The sequence below is a fragment of the Acromyrmex echinatior genome, chromosome 9 (genome assembly GCF_024713525.1).
Source record: "Acromyrmex echinatior isolate Ae372 chromosome 9, ASM2471352v2, whole genome shotgun sequence".
Lineage (NCBI taxonomy): Eukaryota > Metazoa > Arthropoda > Insecta > Hymenoptera > Formicidae > Acromyrmex > Acromyrmex echinatior.
Window position 1 is genome coordinate 1,789,999 of NC_141860.1, and position 21,094 is coordinate 1,811,092.

Here is a 21,094-nt window from a genome sequence, read left to right on the forward strand (position 1 = left end):
GGATACGTTCTTCCCTAGGAACAAATATCTTTTTGAGGAGCAACAGTAATTCAACTTTATGTCAACCATCCCATACATAGGAAATATACGAGTATATTAATTATATTAATAATAATTGAGTTATTCTGGTAGTGAATATGTCAATAATTATGTACATTATTATAGTACAAGTAAGGATAGAGTTTTATTTAATTTATTATTTGATTTTTAGGGTTTGTGAGAGAGTATTAGGATTAGGTTTATTAGTAATGATTGTTCGATTTAAGGTAATGATTTATATTATACACATAAGTTTAGGAAATTTTAATAAAATAGTGGATAAAAGTGAATTTTTAATACGGCAAGATTATATATAAATGAAAAATAGATTTTTATATTATTATTTACAATATAATATATATGCATTATAATATTAGGTGGACCTAATATACTATACCATTATAATATTATAATATTAGCTGATAAATGACAAACGAACATCGACATGCGCAGAAACGACATTACTTTCCGGTCCACCTAATATTATAATATTTGATGAAGTTTTATAGATAAAAATTTTAAAAGTTTTTTTATAATAAAATTTATTCTAATAATTATATTTATAATTTTTATAATTATGGTTTTTTTAATTATATGGTTATATTTTATTATAATTTATTTTATTTATTTAATTTTATATTAAATTTTATATATGTCTTTATACATAAATATAAAATCACTCTGATTTAATATTGTAATGAGGGTAGGATGTAATTATTATTCAATAACGTTAGTGATACTGAGATTATGAATTTTAGGTTTAATATTTGTATTTAAATGAATTTAGTAAATTTAAGTTACTAATCTTTATTAATATATTAATAGTATTAATGATATTTTTTATATTTATATTTATATATATATATATGATTTTATTTTATTTAATATTTGAAATTCGATTAATACTTTTTTTTTAACTATTTATTGGGGTAGTAATCCTGAGCGTCTTAGAGTTGCTTATTATATAATAATATAAATACTATTGATTTCATTTTCTATATTAATATATATTTTTTATATATATAAATATATATAGAATAACTGTTAAGTTTAGATTAATAATAATGGTTATGGGGGATTATGATTTTACTTTTTAAGGATTTTTAATGATTTACACAGCTTTCTTTATTAAGATGCCGGTTTATTTATTTCATATTTGATTACCTAAGGTTCATATTGAGGTTCTTGTTTATGGCTCCTGTCTATAATTTTGGCTGGCATATTATTAAAGATAGGGAGATATGGATTTATTCAATTGCTAGAAATATATTATAAGGTTAGAATTAAATATGAGTACATTATTTTTAGTATTGTGATTATTAGTGGAATTATGATAAGAATTTTATGTTTATTTCAGATTGATGTAAAAAGTATGGTACCTTACTCTTCAGTAGTTCGTATGAATTTAATAGTATGTAGGTTGATAACTTTCTTTAAAGTAGGTATAACTGGGGGGTATGTGATGATAATTTCTCATGGGTTATATATGCTCTTCTGGAATATTTTATATGATAAATTTGTATTATGAGCGATTTGGGAGACGATCGTTGTTTTTAAATAATGATATGGTAAATAATTTACCTACAGTTATTATATGATAATTTTTATTTTATATTATAAATTTTTCATTCACTTTGTCATTAAATTTTATAAGAGAAATAGTAATATTAATAAGAATTTTAAATTGGGATACTGATATATTTAATATTAGTTGGGATATTAGTATATTTAATATTATATTATATTTAATATTATTATATTTGTTTCTCTAGGGGGACTTATTCATTGTATTTATTTTCATATGTTTAGCATGGGAAAAATATTTATTATGAAAATAAGATTTATAATTCTATTGGGAAATCGCTTTAATTACGCTATCGCCGACCACAGACGGCGCTTCTACCACCGGCACGTTCATCTTCCGCGTGCTTGATTCGACAAGGAACAGTTCAAGCATTCCTTGCGTCGCGATCCCTCCTCAATAGGTTATGGGCCCAGGCAAAGATTCGCGATAAGTGTTCGTGTTAAAGTGACAAAGCGGGAGAGGTTCTCGGTGATCAAGTGCATAAAAGAAAACGACACTCACGATGAACGTGTCCGCTATGAGCCGCATTGAAACGCTCAATAAAGACAACTACGACACCTGGAAAATGCAGATGCAAGCAATATTGGTGAAAAACAACGCATGGAAATATGTGAATGGAACGAACGTGAAAACGGAACTAGTTGCCGACGACGACGGGATATCTGCCCAAGCTCGTACGAAATGGGACGACAACGATAGCAAGGCAATGTCGGATCTCATCCTTTCAATTCACTCGAGCGAATTGAAGCAGATCAAAGGCTGCACATCATCTCGAGAAATTTGGTTGAGATTGGAAGGGATATATCAATCCAAAGGTCCCGCCCGAAAGGCAACGTTGCCGAAGCGCCTCGCATTACAAAAAATGGCGGACGGGGAAGACGTGCGCGAACATTCGCACATTCTTCGACGCAGTGGATAAACTGACCGAAATGGAAGTGATCATAAATCCCGATCTGCTCGCGATTTTGTTATTATACAGCCTACCGTCACAATATGAAAACTTCCGATGTGCCATCGAGTCGCGCGATGAATTACCTGCACCGGAAGCACTACGAATTAAAATAATTGAAGAGAGCGACGCTCGAAAAAAGGACAACAACGTTCTTGTGCAAAACGCCATGGCGATCAAGCCTTATGCAAACAAAAATTGGAAGAACAAAAAGAAGGCCGCACCGAAAAATGAGGTGGACAAGGAAAAGTCCTAGCTTAAATGCCACAGTGGAAAAACTGGGCACAAGGCGGCCGACTGCTGGCATCGAGACAAACAGTTAGCCAAAACGGCTGAAGATATAGGATTCTTTACGACGCTCGCGACGAAGCCATTGCTGCCCGAAACGGACGAAGCGCACGAGACGCGCCGAAGACTCGCAGAGATAACCGAAGGCGAAGTTTCCCGAGCGATCGCCGAGGATGGAGAGTACAGACCGCGGGGCCACTCGGCGACAGCGTCCGAAGTTTCCCGAGGGACGCCGAAGGCGCGAACCGCAGCAAGAATAACAAGTCGACGCACGCGTTAGCCGCAACTCGCAATGAACTATGGTGCCTCGACAGCGGCTGCACGTCGCACATCTGCAAAGACGCGCATGAATTCACCGAGATGAGGGCGTGCGAAGACGGACAACTCAACTTAGCGAGCAATGCCTCTACAAAGATCAATGCGAAAGGAATCGTGACTATTGTAGCGAATTCAGACGGACGTGAGACAAACGTGGTGCTGAGCGATACACTACACGTCCCCGACTTGCGCACAAATCTGCTTTCAGTCGGTAAAATAACCGAAAAGGGATTCAGTGTAACGTTTAACAGAAACTCCGCATCTATAATAGACGATGGAAATACGAAATTCATCGCAAAACGTATCGACGGACTTTATTATCTCGAGGGAAATGCGCGACCGGAGTGTAAACTGATTTTGCACCGCAAGATCCAAACCGGAATATCAACGGATTCTGAGATCGTGAAATGACATCGGCGCCTAGGACACCTGAATCTGAAAGACTTAGTGAAGTGCGATCGCGAGAATAGAGTGCGAGGACTGCGCTTGGATAAATTCCATGGACCGTTTGAATGTGAAATCTGCACCCGAGCAAAAATGACAAGGTTTCCTTTCCCGAAGAACTCAAATAGAAAAACGGAATTGTTGGAGCTCATTTATTCAGACGTTTGCGGGCCCATGCGCGTGGAAACAAATGGCGGGGCTCGGTACTTCGTGACCTTCATAGACGACAATTCGAAGTGGTGTCACGTGAGGATGATCAAAAGGAAGAGCCACGTATTCAATTGCTTCGTAGAATTCAAGGCCTTCGCAGAAAATTCTACCGGAAAGAAGATTAAATATCTTCAAACGGATAACGGTCTGGAATACTTGAATACGGAGTTCAATGAATTTCTGAAAGCGAACGGAATTCAGCGGCGACTCACTGCACCCTACAACCCGGAACAGAATGGAACGGCGGAAAGGAAAAATCGCACGTTAGTGGAGATGGCGAGGTGCCTTCTGACGCAATCTGGATTAGCCACATCATTTTGGGGCGAGGCCATCGCCACGGCAAACTATTTGCGAAATCGCCCCACACGTAGTCTGAAGAGGAGGACACCGTACGAAAAATGGAGAGGACGCACACCGAACGTCAGCCATCTCAGAGACTTCGGATGCGAAGTCTATGTCCTGGATAGGACACCCGGCAAGGGGAAGCTCGAGCCTCGATCTACGAAAGGAGTATTCATCGGCTACTCTGATACGTCAAGAGCCTACAGAGTCTGACTACCGGAGGAAAAGAAAGTCGTGATATCCAGAGATGTCAGATTCATAGAGAATAACGCAAAAGATTCTACCCGTATTGAATCTGTGCCGGGAACGTTCAGTGAGAAGCAGGTCAACGATCCAATAGACGAGCCACATGAAGTGGACATCGAGCTAACGCCCCCCACCAATAATTAACGAAACCGTACCAGAAGACGAGACAGAGGAAAACTTCGAAGACAGGCAATCGGCGGCGAATGAGCGGGACGTCGTTGCACAGAGGGACTCGCAAGCAAAAAGGGGCCGAGGCAGGCCTACCATAGTGCGCACTGGACTGAGGGGAAGAAATACCCCAAAAGGTATCATGAAGCTCGCATCGCCAGCGAAGAAATGGAACAAGCCTTCTCGGTGGAGATCCCCATACATCAGGCCATGGATTGCTCTGATGCGGATGAATGGTTCCGCGCCATGGCGGAAGAAGTGATCTCTATCGTCAAAAATGACACGTGGGAACTCGAACAAAGACCGACAAACCGCGACGTGATTGGAAGCAGGTTCGTCTTAAGGAATAAGTACGACGCCAACGGAGTCGTTGAACGCCGCAAAGCTCGATTGATCGCAAAAGGTTTCTCCCAAAAGCCAGGAGTGGACTTTCACGAAACGTTTGCGTCAGTAGCACGTTTGAGCTCGATTCGTGCTCTAACCGCGGTGGCGGCGAAACATCAGATATCGATGCATCAGATTGATGTGACGACGGCCTATTTGAATGGAGACATTGATGAAGAAATCTTCATGGAGCTACCGGAATTTCTAGAAGAAACCATGCAACGAGTGGTTCAATCTGGAATGGCATCAAGAAGAATCGAGGATAAGGTCAAGAAGATGCTAGACCAGATCAGGACTGGCGACATGACTGCCGTCTAAGGAAATCCCTTTACGGCCTGCGCCAAGCTGCACGAAGCTGGAACAATAAAATTAGTGAAGCCATCAAGGAGTACGGAGGCATTCCTACCGAAGCCGATCCTTGCATATTCCGAGTAAATCGAGGGGGAATCACACTTTTAATTGCCGTATATGTCGACGACATCGTGATCGCCTCCGTCAGCATCAAGGAGATCCGTAACCTCAAACAATTCTTGGCTCAGAAGTTCGACATCAAGGATCAAGGTGAGATTGGGTACTGCATAGGACTGGAGTTCAATCGAGATAATGGAGGTATCGCAAGAAGGGTTACATCTTAGACGTCCTGAAAAAATTCGGGATAGCCGACTCGAAATCTGTGTCAACGCCTATGGACATTGGGGTTAAACTGACCCGCCCTGAGGGCGCCATGGAGAAGAAGTATGCCGAGTTGCCCTACCGTGAATTGGTGGGTGCTTTGATGTATTTGGCCACTGCAACGAGGCCCGATGTTGCACATGCCGTGAGTTTTCTGAGCCGGTCCCTAACCAATTACAGGCAAGAACACTGGACCGCTGCAAAACGCATTTTGCGTTACTTGAGAGGGACACCGGACATCGGGATTACCTACGGATATGGCGGAAGCTCAGTCATCGGTTTCTCGGATTCTGACTGGGGAAACTGCCTCACAGACAGACGGTCGTACACCGGATACATATTCATGTACAACGGAGGTGTTGTATCCTGGGAATCGAGGAAGCAAAGGACAGTAGCTTTATCCTCGACAGAAGCTGAATATATGGCTCTCACCGAAGCCTCTAAAGGGGCCATTCATTTAAAAGAACTACTGAAATTTCTCAATTCAGAGGACCCGCCAGAGGTCATCGTTTTCAGTGACAATCAAGAAGCACTGAAACTAGCCGAGAATCCGATCTTCCACACTAGAACAAAGCATATCGACATACGACACCATTTTGTTCGTGAAGCTATAAATAACGGATCCTTTCAGCTTTCACGTCTCGACGGATGAAATGGCTGCAGACGTCCTAAGGAAAGGTTTACCGAGACCTAAGCACGACAAATGCCGGAGTCTGATCGGCCTCGGAGAAACATGAATAATAGTTTTTCTTTTGGTTCGATCGCGTATCGAGGGGAAGTATTGGGAAATCGCTTTAACGATACGCTATCGCCGACCACAGATGGCGCTTCTACCACCGGCACGTTCATCTTCCGCGTGCTTGATTCGACAAGGAACAGTTCAAGCATTCCCTGCGTCGCGATCCCTCCTCACCAAATTCTAATTTAAAAGAATATATAATTTTTATTATACATTTTTTTCGTTTATTATTATATTTATTAAATTTAATTATATTTATGCAATAATTTAAAAAAAAAGAGCAAATATTTAGGAAATATTGTAAGATACATGGAATTAAAGTAGTTTAAGGAAAAATATTAATTTGTGAGATATTTAAGGATACTATGTGTAATTTTGAGTCTTAAATTATTTTAAATGCATTATTATATATATATATATATATATATATTTTGAATATTTATAATTTTGAGAATAGTGAGTGTTAGATTTTATTATTTAGAATTAATAATTATTTTAGAATGATTAATTTTTTAATTTAATGCTGTAAATTTGAAATTTATTTTATTAATTAATTGAATTTTTATTATTTATTTGATTTATTACATTAATTTCCTCAATAATTATGTTATATAGAATGATGTATGTAAGTTTAGAAAAGTATATAAATTTAATTATTTGTTGTTATTATTTATTTTGTCTATAGTTTTAACAGTAATTAGGCCTAATATAATTAGAGTTTTAATAGGGTGGGATGGATTAGGGATGGTTTCTTATTGTTTAGTAATTTATTATCATAATTATGTATCTTATATATAATTCTTGGTTAAAATTTTGTGTAATTGAATTGGTGATGTTGGAATTTTAATAACAATATGAATAATAATAGGTAGATGAAAGATGGTTATGTTTAAAGGAGGCGTAGAATTGACATTATTGTTAAAATTTGCGACAATAACTAAAAGGACTCAAATTCCTTTTTCTGTGTGGCTACCGTTAGCTATGCTCCTCCCCCAGTATCAGTATTGGTGCATTCTTCAACATTGGTTACTGCTGGGGTATATTTAACGATTCGTTTTAATTGATTTTTAATAAAGACAAATGTAAAATTTTAGGTTTTTTATCTATTATTAATATTTTTATATCTAAAATTATAGTTAATTTTGAATGATTTTAAAAAAATTATTGCATTATCGACTTTGTTCAATTAGGGTTGGTGATAATAATTTTGAGTTTTGGGTTTAGATTAATAGCATATTATCATTTATTAGTGCATGCAATTTTTAGGTCTATATAATTTATAATTACAGAGATTGTTATTCATTCTATAAAAAATACTCAGAATATATTCGATTATTAGAAAATTTAAATGAAATAATACTTTGTATAATAAGAAGATTAATAATTTCAAGTATAGCATTAAGGAGTATTCCCTTTAGGTCGGGATTTTATAGAAAAAGTATTATATAATTATTAATATTATTAATTAGAGATAATTTAATAGAAAATAGGGGTAAATATATTTATATTTATTATAATTATTTTATTTTTATCATTAGCAATGTTTTATTTAATTTGATTAATTTTATTTTTTAATAGAAGATTAAAATTTTATAGACATATAAATATTAAGGAAGATAAAATAACTAATGTGTCTATAATTATTAAAATATTTTTGAGAATTTTAGTGAGGTCATTGATAAATTGGATTTTTTATTTTGATTAGTCTATAATTTATTTGCCTTTATTAGTAAAATTAATTACTTTGGGGTATTCTTTAATTAGGGTATTTTTAATATGGGTAATTATTGTTATAAGAAAATTTTTAGGATTGTATTATTATATACATTTTTATATATATTATATATATATTTTTTTAGATCTATTTTTAAGGAGATTAAATAGATAAATTTATAATCCTGTTTATAGGTGATTTCGGAGTTGGATAAGAGTTAAGTAGAATTTATAGGTAAAATATTTATTATTTGATTTATTGAAAAAATGTTTAATTATATTTATTATAAATTGTATGTATATTATATGTTTATATTCATTTTTGTTTATTTTATTATTATAATATTTGTATTTGTGTAATTTTTATAATTTACTAAAAAACTAAATTTAATTACTATTTAGATAGCTAATAATATAAAGCATAATATTGAAGATATTAAGAAAATTTATTTAGAAAATTTTTAAATAAATAAAATTAATATATTATTTTTATAATGAAAATATAATATTTTTAAAATAAAAAATTAGAAATTTCTAAAAAAAATCAAATTGTTAAATCCTGTATAAAGAAATATAAGATAAAATAATTATATATTAAAAAAAATACTGTAATTTAAAATTTGATTAAAGAAGATATTAAATAATTAAAAATAAATATTATATATAAATATTATATTTAATAATATTATATTAAATGTTATTAATAATATTATATTATATTTAATAATATTATTAAATATAATATTTATTTATTTATAATAATAATAATGATAAAAAATATACATTTATTGTAAAATTAATTAATTTTTTAATTAAAAAATTATATTTCATGCACAAAAATAAAATATTTAGTTATATAATTAATTAATATTATTATATTTTAATGTAAAAAGAATCATAAAAATTTTTGATAATTAGAAACAGTTTAATCCTATTAGATATAAATTTTAAAAAATTAATTATAAACTAAATATTTTATTAAATAAAATAAATAATTAAAGTATAATAAAAATATGTATACATAACATGTTTTATCAAAATAATCCTTTTATATATCAGGCATATCATTAATAATTAAGTAAATTTATTTTAAAAAATACAAAAATATAATTATTTAGTAGAATAAATTAATATAACATTATCAAATTTTTAATGAATAAATATACAGAAGAATAATTTAATTTAAAATAAAATGTTAATTTATAAAAAATATTAAATTAAAAATATTAAATTAATAAAGAGGAGAAATTTCAATTTTCTGTATTTAGAATATAAGTCCAAAAGCTTAAATTTTAACTTTCTTATTTATTTATGTTATTATATATTTTTATTTATTATGTATACATACAAATGAGAAAATTAAAATTTTATATTTTTATTTTTATAAATTTGTTTTATTAATGTAAATGATTTAAATTTTAGTTTAAAAGAATATTCCTTATATAATGAGAATTTTATTATAAAGTAAGCTAGATAAAAAATTTAAATTACAAACTATATATATTTAATTGTATACAAATTAATAAATAAAATAATTAAATTAAAATTATATTAATTATAATTTAATAAAATAAAATATTTATTAATAAAAATAATTATTTTAATAAAAAAATGATATATGAAAAAAATTATTTAAAATTAATAAAGATATTATAATAATAATTAATTATTTATAATAAATAAATAAAAGTTAATATAATGAATAAAAACATTAATAATTACTTATAATTAATAGATACAAATTAATAAAAACTTATTTTTAACGTCAAATTTATAATTTAGTATAATAAATAAAATTATTTTGATTAAAATGTAGAAAAAAAAGTGAAAGAATTTATTCGGAAAAAAAATTAAAAATAAATAAATAATAATTATAAAATATTTTAATATAATTATATATATAATAATTTAATATTAAAATATATATTAATTATAAATATTATTATAACTAATAATAAGAATAAGTAATACATAATTTTATAGTGCATTATATTTTATTACTAAACATATTAAAATCTCATAAGTATTATTATAATTAATAATAAGAATAATAAGAATTATTACATTAATTTGTAGTGTGTTATATTTTATTATTAAATATATTAAAGTCATAAATATTGTTATAATTAGAATAAGAATAATTAATACATAATTCAATAGTACATTGTATTTTATTATTAAATATATTAAAATCATAAATATTATTATAATTAACAATAAGAATAGATTCTGAAGAGCATTAATCTTACTCAAAGTCTTAGAGAAAGGGAAAAGCAGAATGGAAGCTATAAAAATATATGGAAAAAATCCTAAAAAATTATTGAAGAAATTAAATATATAAGAATAAGTATTAAAAAAATAATAATGTTTGAAAGAGAATGGTTAATTATAATTTTAAATTTATTAGATATGAAATTAATAAATAAGTTTCAGGTATAAGTGACACGAGATGGGGAGAACCAAAATTGATAGGAGAGTAAAAAGGAAAATAATATACTTAGTCAATTTATAGTTAAAGAAGGGAATGAGCTGGGTCAAAAATAGAAAATAAATTTATTACCAGTTCAATTTCACAAATTTTTTTATAAATTTGTTTTAGATTTAATGGATGAATTTCATTATAGTGAAAGTTAGGGAAGGGCATAAAGAAAAGATATAAAAAGTAAGTTAAAGTCAATATTATTGTAGTTAGAAAAATTGATATATATGTTCATATTAATGGTATTATGTGAGGAATAAAAGAATATTATTTAATTAATATTTATAATGACAATTTAACGTTTTATATTTTAACTAATACTTTTCATTAGAAAGATTTAAATGTACTATTATAATTTGATTTAAAAGATCAATACTTTTTATTCAGTCATTTAATTATGTAAAAGTAAATATAAATTTAAATTATGATTATAATTATATTATTATATATTAATGAAAAATTTATTAAAAAATATGTTTAATTAAATAAAGTATTATTAAAAAATTATGTAATATAATGTATATCATATATAATGTACATGAATATAAAATAATAAAAATTAATATAAAATTATTTAATTACATTTATTAATATTCATATAATTATATTCATTAGCATAATAATATTATATAAAAAAGAATTTGTAAATAAAAAAGTGAATATAATTAAAGATTATTTTGATTTAATAAAATAAAAAAATCAATTAATATATAGAAAAGTAAAAATATATACAGAAAGAAGAAAGGGTTAGTGGAGGAGGTTAGTAATAAAATGTGAGAGTCAAGTTTTAAAAGTGATTAAATTTGTGAGAGATATAGAAAAATAAGAGAAAATATTTTAATTTTTTTAGTTAAGAAAAATAAAATAATTGGTGAGAGAAGTATAAAAATAAAATAAATAATATTAAATAGATGAATATTTAAAAATGTTATGTCTAATTTATGTAATAAATTGTGAATTTATTTAAGAAATTTATTTAAAAAAATTTCTAACCTTAAATGGGAAGAAAATTAATATTTAAACTTAATAAAATATTATATATTAGGTGTACAAATAAGTTTCCGCCGTTTGATAAAAGACGGCGCCACTAGCAAGCTATGGTTAAAATTGTCTGATGTAAAATATTATAACGTAAGGTTGGACATCTGTCAACAACATAACCTTGAAATATTAGCGATTTTGTATCAGCATTATATATTTTTTTTGTGCAAAAATGCCGAGTTTTGAGCCGAATAAGCGTCATTTACGGGAACTTTTGATTTAGTTCTTTAATTTGAAGAAACCTGCAGCTGAGGATCATCGATTGCTTGTAGAAGCATATGGTGAGGCTGCCTTAAGTGAGAGAAGTTGTCATGAATGGTTTCAAAAATTTAAGAACGGTGAATTTGACGTCGAAGGCAAAAAACGTAGCAGAAGGCCGAAAGTGTACGAAGACGCGGAATTGGAAGCATTATTGAATGAAGATTCGTGCCAAACGCAAGAAGAACTTGCACTTACATTAGAAGCGACTCAACAAGCAAATTGACATTGTTTGAAATCATTGGAAATGATTCAAAAGCAAGGGAATTGGGTTCCAGATGAACTGAAACGAGAAACGTTGAACGCCGATTTTCCATATGTGGAAATGCTGGTTGTCACGCATAAAAGAAAGGGTTTTTACATCGTATAGTCACTGGTGATGAAAAATGGATCCAATACGAAAATCCAAAGAAGGGTAAATCATGGGGATAACCTGGTCATGCTTCTACATCGCCAGGCCGAATATTCATGAAAAAAACTCATGTTGTGTATTTGGTGGGATCAGCTTGGTATCGTGTATTATGAGTTGCTAAAACCGAATGATACCGTTATTGGAGTTATCTTCTTCGAACACAATTGATGAGATTGAGCCGAGATTGAGAAAGATTATTATTCCAAAATTGATTAAAAAGTGAAGTTCAAAAAAATGCATTTAATTTGAATCTCACCAAAATGGATTGAAAGTTACATTGTAAACTGATCAATTTCATTGCCTTAAAGTGGATTTAAAAGTCATTATTCCGAAATTGCTTAACAAGTTAAATTCTCAAAAAATGCATTTAATTTCTATCTCATCAAAATGGATTGAAAGTAACGTAACCCTTATAAAACTGATCAATTTCGTGATCTTAAAGTGGATTTAGAGATCATTGCTCCAAAATTGTTTCAAAAGAGAAGTTCTAAAAAAATGCATTTAATTAGAATCTCCTCAAAATGGATTGAAAGTTACATAGCCATTACAGACTGATCAATTTCAATGTCTTAAAGTGGATTTAAAAGTGATGATTCCAAAGTTGCTTAAAAAGTGGGTTCTAAAAAAATGCATTTAATTTGAATCTCACCAAAATGGATCGAAAGTATCGTAACCATTATAAACTGATGAATTTCTTTGCCTTAAAGTGGATTGAGAGATTATTAATCTAAAATTGCTTAGAAAGTGAATTTCATAAAATATGCATTTATTTCTATCTCACCAAAATGAATTGAAAAATACAAAGCCCTTATAAACTAATCAATTTCATTTCCTCAAAGTAGATTCAGAGTTCATTGTTCCCAAATTGTTAATTTCTCAAAAAATGCGTTTAATTTCAATCTCACCAAAATGGATTGAAAATTACGTAGCCCTTATGAACTAACCAATTTCGTTGCCTTAAAGTGGATTGAGAGATCATTATTCCAAAATTGCTTAGAAAGTTAATTTCATAAAATATGCATTTATTTCTATCTCACCAAAATGAATTGAAAAATACATAGCCCTTATAAACTAATCAATTTCATTTCCTCAAAGTAGATTCAGAGTTCATTGTTCCCAAATTGCTTAATTTCTCAAAAAATGCATTTAATTTCAATCTCACCATAAAGGATGAAAGTTACGTAGCCCTTATAAATAGACCAATTTCGTTGCCTTAAAGTGGATTGAGAGATCATTATTCCAAAATTGCTTAGAAAGTGAAGTTCATAAAATATGCGTTTATTTCTATCTCACCAAAATGAATTGAAAATTACATAGCCCTTATAAACTAATCAATTTCATTTCCTCAAAGTAGATTCAGAGCTCATTGTTCCCAAATTGTTAATTTCTCAAAACAGCGTTTAATTTCAATCTCACCAAAAAGGATTGAAAGTTACGTAGCCCTTATAAATAGACCAATTTCGTTGCCTTAAAGTGGATTGAGAGATCATTATTCCAAAATTGCTTAGAAAGTTAATTTCATAAAATATGCATTTATTTCTATCTCACCAAAATGGATTGAAGATTACATAGACCTCATAAACTAATCAATTTCATTTCCTCAAAGTAGATTCAGAGCTCATTGTTCCCAAATTGTTAATTTCTCAAAACAGCGTTTAATTTCAATCTCACCAAAAAGGTTTGAAAGTTACGTAGCCCTTATAAATAGACCAATTTCGTTGCCTTAAAGTGGATTGAGAGATCATTATTCCAAAATTGCTTAGAAAGTTAATTTCATAAAATATGCATTTATTTCTATCTCACCAAAATGAATTGAAAAATACATAGCTCTTATAAACTAATCAATTTCATTTCCTCAAAGTAGATTCAGAGTTCATTGTTCCCAAATTGTTAATTTTTCAAAAAATGCGTTTAATTTCAATCTCACCATAATGGATTGAAAGTTACCTAGCCAATATATACTGATCAATTTCATTGCCATAAAGTGTATTTAAACGTCAATATCCAAAATTGCTGGACAATTGAAGTTCTAAAAAATGCATTTAATTTCTATCTCATCAAAATGGATTGAAGATTACATAGACCTCATAAACTAATCAATTTCATTTCCTCAAAGTAGATTCAGAGTTCATTGTTCCCAAATTGTTAATTTCTCAAAAAATGCGTTTAATTTCAATCTCACCAAAATGGATTGAAAGTTACGTAGCCCTTATAAATAGACCAATTTCGTTGCCTTAAAGTGGATTGAGAGATCATTATTCCAAAATTGCTTAGAAAGTTAATTTCATAAAATATGCATTTATTTCTATCTCACCAAAATGAATTGAAAAATACATAGCTCTTATAAACTAATCAATTTCATTTCCTCAAAGTAGATTCAGAGTTCATTGTTCCCAAATTGTTAATTTTTCAAAAAATGCGTTTAATTTCAATCTCACCATAATGGATTGAAAGTTACCTAGCCAATATATACTGATCAATTTCATTGCCATAAAGTGTATTTAAACGTCAATATCCAAAATTGCTGAACAATTGAAGTTCTAAAAAAATGCATTTAATTTCTATCTCACCAAAATGGATTGAAGATTACATAGACCTCATAAACTGATCAATTTCATTGCCTTAAAGTGGATTGAGAGATCATTATTCCAAAATTGCTTAGAAACTGAAGTTCATAAAATATGCATTTATTTCTACATCATCAAAATGAATTGAAAAATACATATCCCTTATAAACTAATCAATTTCATTTCCTCAAAGTAGATTCAGAGTTCATTGTTCCCAAATTGCTCAATATCTCAAAAAATGCATTTAATTTCAATCTCACCATAATGGATTGAAAGTTACCTAGCCAATATATACTGATCAATTTCATTGCCTTAAAGTGTATTTAAATGTCAATATCCAAAATTGCTGAAGTTCTAAAAAAATGCATTTAATTTCTATCTCACCAAAATGGATTGAAGATTACATAGACCTCATAAACTAATCAATTTCATTTCCTCAAAGTAGATTCAGAGCTCATTGTTCCCAAATTGTTAATTTCTCAAAACAGCGTTTAATTTCAATCTCACCAAAAGGATTGAAAGTTACGTAGCCCTTATAAATAGACCAATTTCGTTGCCTTAAAGTGGATTGAGAGATCATTATTCCAAAATTGCTTAGAAAGTGAAGTTCATAAAATATGCGTTTATTTCTATCTCACCAAAATGAATTGAAAATTACATAGCCCTTATAATCTGATCAATTTCGTTGCCTTATAGTGGATTTAGAGATCATTGTTCCAAAATTGCATAAAAAGTGAAGTTTTAAAGAAATGCATTTATTTTGAATCTCATCAAAATGGATTGAAAGTTTCGTAGCCACTTTAAAGAAGTTACGTAGTCACTTTAAAAAATCTAAAAAGAATACCTCTCCCTCAAAATCATTAACATTAAAGAAATTATAACTAAACTAACCTCATAAGATAAAGTTTGAGAACTACTCTGAAATTCCCCATCAACGAATATTAAGAATTAAAAAATCACCCAACGAATATAGGTATTTAATCTATAATAGTTATAATAATAATCAAAATTAATAATCATGAATTTAAATAATAAATATTAGTAATATATCCAAATATTAATCAATTTATTATTATCATCATAAATGAAATAATGAGACGAATATAATGTTTATAATAATTTTCCTTATAAATAAAAACTTCATTAATTAATTTAATGGCGTTCTTAAAAGGCTGTAATACCTTCAATCCTACTTTATTTGAACCCTTACGATCTTGAATATATCCTAAAATCTTACGCTCCAAAATCGTTTAAAAAGTCACTCTTATTAACACATAAACTTCCAAAATAATTAATGTAACCAAATTTATTAGTATACAATTTATATATCTTAAAATTAATGTTTATTTATTATATTTATGTTCAATATTAAATTCTAAATGTAATGCACTATTTCTGTCAAAGTAATGAAATAAAACAAATAAAATTTTAATAATTATTTCTCATTTATAAATATTAATAATATATTAAATTAAATTATATTTATATTCATACCATTACATTAAATAATTTCTTTTTAAATTTCAAATTCATAAACATAGTCTTTTCATACAAATATTTATAATCTAATTATAGATAGAAACCAATCTGGCTAATGCCGATCTAAACTCAATCATGTAAGATTCTAAAAATCGAACAGACTTAAATATTAAAGTTCTATATTTAATTTTTGTCTTAATTCAACATCGAGGTCGCAATCAATTTTATCAATATGATCTTTTTAAAAATATTACGCTTTTATCCCTAAGGTAATTATTTCTTATTTAATTTTAAACAAAAAATCCTTCATTTAATTAATTCTACTTCTACTAATTTATATTTAATTTTAAATTAAAGTTCATAAAATTTAACAATCCTCCCAATTAAATCTCATTTCAATAACTCATAATAAAATATCTATTAATAAATTTATAAATAAAATTCTTTACAGTCTTCTTGTCCCATAATTTCATCTAAAAATTTTATTTAACCACTAAATTCAATACTTTAATTTAAGACAGCTTAAATTTCATTCTTACTTCATCCTAGTTCCCAATTAAAAAACAACTTATTATGCTATCTTTGTAAAGTCAATATACTGCAGCCATTAATTTTTTTTCAATTATTGAGCAGTAAATATCTTTTATTATAATCAAAAAACAATATTTTTATTAAAGTACATTACAATTGAACTTAATTATTAGGTGTTGGAATTAATTCGTAGCGTTTTTTAATGAAAGAATGTTATTTATTTCACATGAGCATTAAAAAATACATTAATGAAAGTACTTCCCATCACTTGTAAAACGCTACGAATTAATTCCAACACCTAATATTTTGCCTAATTCCTATAATCAATATCTCTAAAATATTAATACAAAGTGGGTCCCAAAATTTTCCCAACTTTTGAAATAAAACAACAACGGTTTACTTTTTTTTTCAAATTCAAATTGTCTATTCAAAGTAGTCCCCGTCGGACTCAATACAACGTTTGGCACGATTTAAAAGCATTTCAAATGAGTGTTTTATGTCGTTCAAAGGCACGTCCTTCAGAATAGTGGTACAAGCCCTTTGGATGTCTTCTACGTCCACATACCGCTTTCCTTTCATGGACAAATGCATTTTGCCGAATAGGTAGAAGTCACAAGGTGCCATATCAGGCGAATACGGGGAATGGTTGATTGTTAAAATGTGATTTTTAGTCAAAAAATCAGTGACAAGTGTCGAACGGTGAGATGACGCATTATCGTGAAACAAGCGCCAACTTCCTCCTTCGCGATATTCTGGCCGAATACGACGAATGCGGTGCATCAAACGCTTCAAAACGCTTACATAGAATACAGCATTAACTGTTTGGCCTGCTGGAACGAATTCTTTGTGCACAATACCCTTGGAATCATAAAAACTTTGATGGAATTTTCGTTAATTGTCGATTTTGGGCGACCTGTATGTGCGTCGTCATTTATGTCCTCACGACCGTTCTTGAATCGCGTATACCACTCATAAACACTGGCACGGGCTACACAATTATCACCATAAACTTGTTTCATCAAATTATGGGTTTCGGTAAATGTTTTACCAAGTTTAAAACAAAACTTAATATTGGCTCTTTGTTCGAAGTTCATTCTCGTACCGATGTATACAACATACTGACACTTGAGACGCCATAACTTCGTTTCCACTGAACCAAATGTCATGAAATTTTTACTGGAAGTCAGCTAGGGATGTACCTTTCAAACGCGCAATCGAACACACGGATGGCGCCACCCGACCTATCCCTATTGAAAAAGTTCGGAAAATTTTGGGAAGCACCTTGTATTTTTATTATTTATTAATTATCAATTTTTTACTTATTTTATCATTATTTCTTACTTTTAATAATTTAAAATATTATTTGCTTACTTAATTAAATTCTCTAATTAAAAAATCACAGATTTATTACTTATTTATTAATAAATTATTAAATTTTTTTTATAAAATTAAAATTTTATTAACATTATTTTAAATAAATCTCATTATTAAAATTATTTTAATTTAAATTACAGATTATCCCATAATTTCTTCCCTTAAATAATAATATTTTAAACAAAAACTGTCTGATAAATTCATTTACCATCAAAATTAAGGCTAAATTGAATTTAAATATAAAAAACTAGATATCTTTAAATTAACAAGATCTCCTCTAATAAATTATTTTTAATAATTATTACACATTAATTAACATAAACAAAATAAATTTATATATGCTTCTTTAAATTCGAGAAATTTAATAATTCATAAATTATATTTTAATAAACCCTGATATAAAAGGTACGCTCAATTAAAATTACTTTTATACATTTAATTAAAACTCATTTATATTACTTTTCCCTATAATCATTTATAATTATTTTACTCTAATTAATAAAACTAAATAACTTATTATATCTTTAATTATTAATTAAAATTTTTTCCCTGTATAAATATTATTTATATTATAATATAACTAATTAATTAATTAAAAATTAATTCTAAATCTCTTATTAAAAACATTATTACCATATTACATCTAAACACACATATTACATCTCTATACATTCCTGTAAATTTATTCTGTTACGACTTTTTTCAACTATTTATTTATGAAAATGACAAATGGTCAATTTATACATATTTTATTTAAATTTCAATTCATTAAATTTAATAAATTTACTATTAAATCTTTCCTCATTTAAAAACTTGAAATTTAAAATTTGTAAATAATTAATTTAAATGTAACTCATTTTTTCCTAAGAATTTTACATTATAAATATTTCTTTACATTAGAAGTTTATGTGTTAGAGTGGCTTTTTTAATGCTTTTGGAGCGTAAGATTTTAGGATACATTCAAGATTTCGTTCACATAAAATAGGATTGGGGAGATTGTTATTTTTTGTGCAGTTATATTTATTTCAAAAATGTAAAAAATGAATGTGGTTATAATTTCAAAAATATGAAAAGAAAGAGCATAAAGAACCACAGCACAAGATGTAGTTAGTGATATTTAATTATTCTTGCATTACGAATTACAATAAAAACATTAAACGTTTCGGCCACAATCTGACCATCTTCAGTAAAATTAATAATATTCTTAAGACGCAGAGTTACATCAAGTTGGAATCAAATTCAATCCTCGTGTGTTATAATTGTAAAGATCGTGTTTGCATCAAAGCGACGCTGCTTCATATAATAATGTTCGAACGTCCGAAGTCATGTAGTAAAAAGTGTAGAACGAGAATTTCCAGATTCTAATTTACAATAATTTATTTAACTATTAATATCTTTTAAAACGGTGTATAAAACAAAGGAAACATTACCTGTTTTACAGCAAAATAATCGATGAATTACAAGTATATTCATTTCACAGATAGAAATTTGTCGTGACACTATGTGTTGTTATTGGTCGTATCACATATTTTTCGGCTATTTATATCCATGAGTCAAATAGTTTAGAAAGTTCTAGAATTGTTTATTAAGTGCGAGGGAGATCTTTCTTTAGAAGAGGAAGATAAATATCAGGCAAACCTTCAGTATCACTTTGTTTATTGATCCCACTTATTTGGTTTTTAATGTGTATCATTTCTGAAATTCTTCGTTTCATCAATGATTGTTCTGTATCTAAAATTTTAATGTTATCCCAATCAAAATCATGCATTTCATTCACACGGTGATGTGAAACAACTGATATCTCAGAAGTAGATTTCTTAATATCAGTCTTGTGTTCTTTAATACGAGTTTTTAATTTTCTCTTAGTTTGGCCCACATATGACGATTCGCAATTCAAACAATTAATCTTGTAAACCACCTCACAATGGTCATCCTTAAGCAAGGGATCCTTTCCTGTTTTAATAATTGTATTTAACTTATTCATCGGTTTATATGCAATATTAAAACCATGTGTATATGCAAGTTTTCAGAAACCTTGCTTAAGTATGGTATCGCGAAAAATTTTTTCTTGTTAGAATCATATTCATTATTATTTACTTCGCGATTTTTATCTGGATTAATTTTATTTTCCAAAGTGTTTATTCTATTGTTAATCGTCGAAAATACGAATTTGAGAGGATAGCCATTATTGAGAAGAGTGTGAATTAATTCCGAAATGTTCTTTTCATGAAATTTGGGATGGGACAACAATAAAATTTTATCAAGCTGCCCAATGATTACTCCTTTTTTTTTGTGCTAATGGATGATTCGAAAAATAATTTAAATATCTCCCCGAATTTGTCGGTTTTTTATACATATCAAAGATGATGCTTCCTTCTTGAATCATTAATTTAACGTCCAAAAAATTAATACCGTTTTTATCGCCAAAATTAACCGTGAATCTAAGTCTATCGTGGTATGAATTAAATAAATCTAGAACCTCCTCAACCTTTTCCTCATGTACAGCTAACACAATGTCATCGACATATCGCAAATAAAACAAAGAGATAATATTATTAGTAGTGAAAATTTCTTGTTCTAAGTCTTGTAAGACTATTCGCTAGTATAGGCGATAGAGGAGAGGCGGCAAGAATACAATACAATCAATAGGAAAATAATTAACCTGCGTAATAAATAGATTTCCAGAGAATTAACTAACATTAAGAATGTTAATTATAATATTACAACGATCGGATTATGGGATGAGTTGTGCCTCTAATGCACCCTTGATTATAAAAAATGTTTTTGATAAAAGGATATCAAATAAAACAGATTCGGTTTACAATATCAAGATCGATCCTGGTAGCTTTAATACAA

The 21,094-nt window shown here is 28.9% G+C and overlaps 1 pseudogene; it reads left to right on the forward strand.

The window, feature by feature from the left end:
- The first annotated feature begins 5,697 nt into the window (after positions 1-5,697).
- On the forward strand, positions 5,698-6,297 carry LOC147908482 (uncharacterized; annotated as a pseudogene).
- The last annotated feature ends 14,797 nt before the right edge of the window (positions 6,298-21,094 follow it).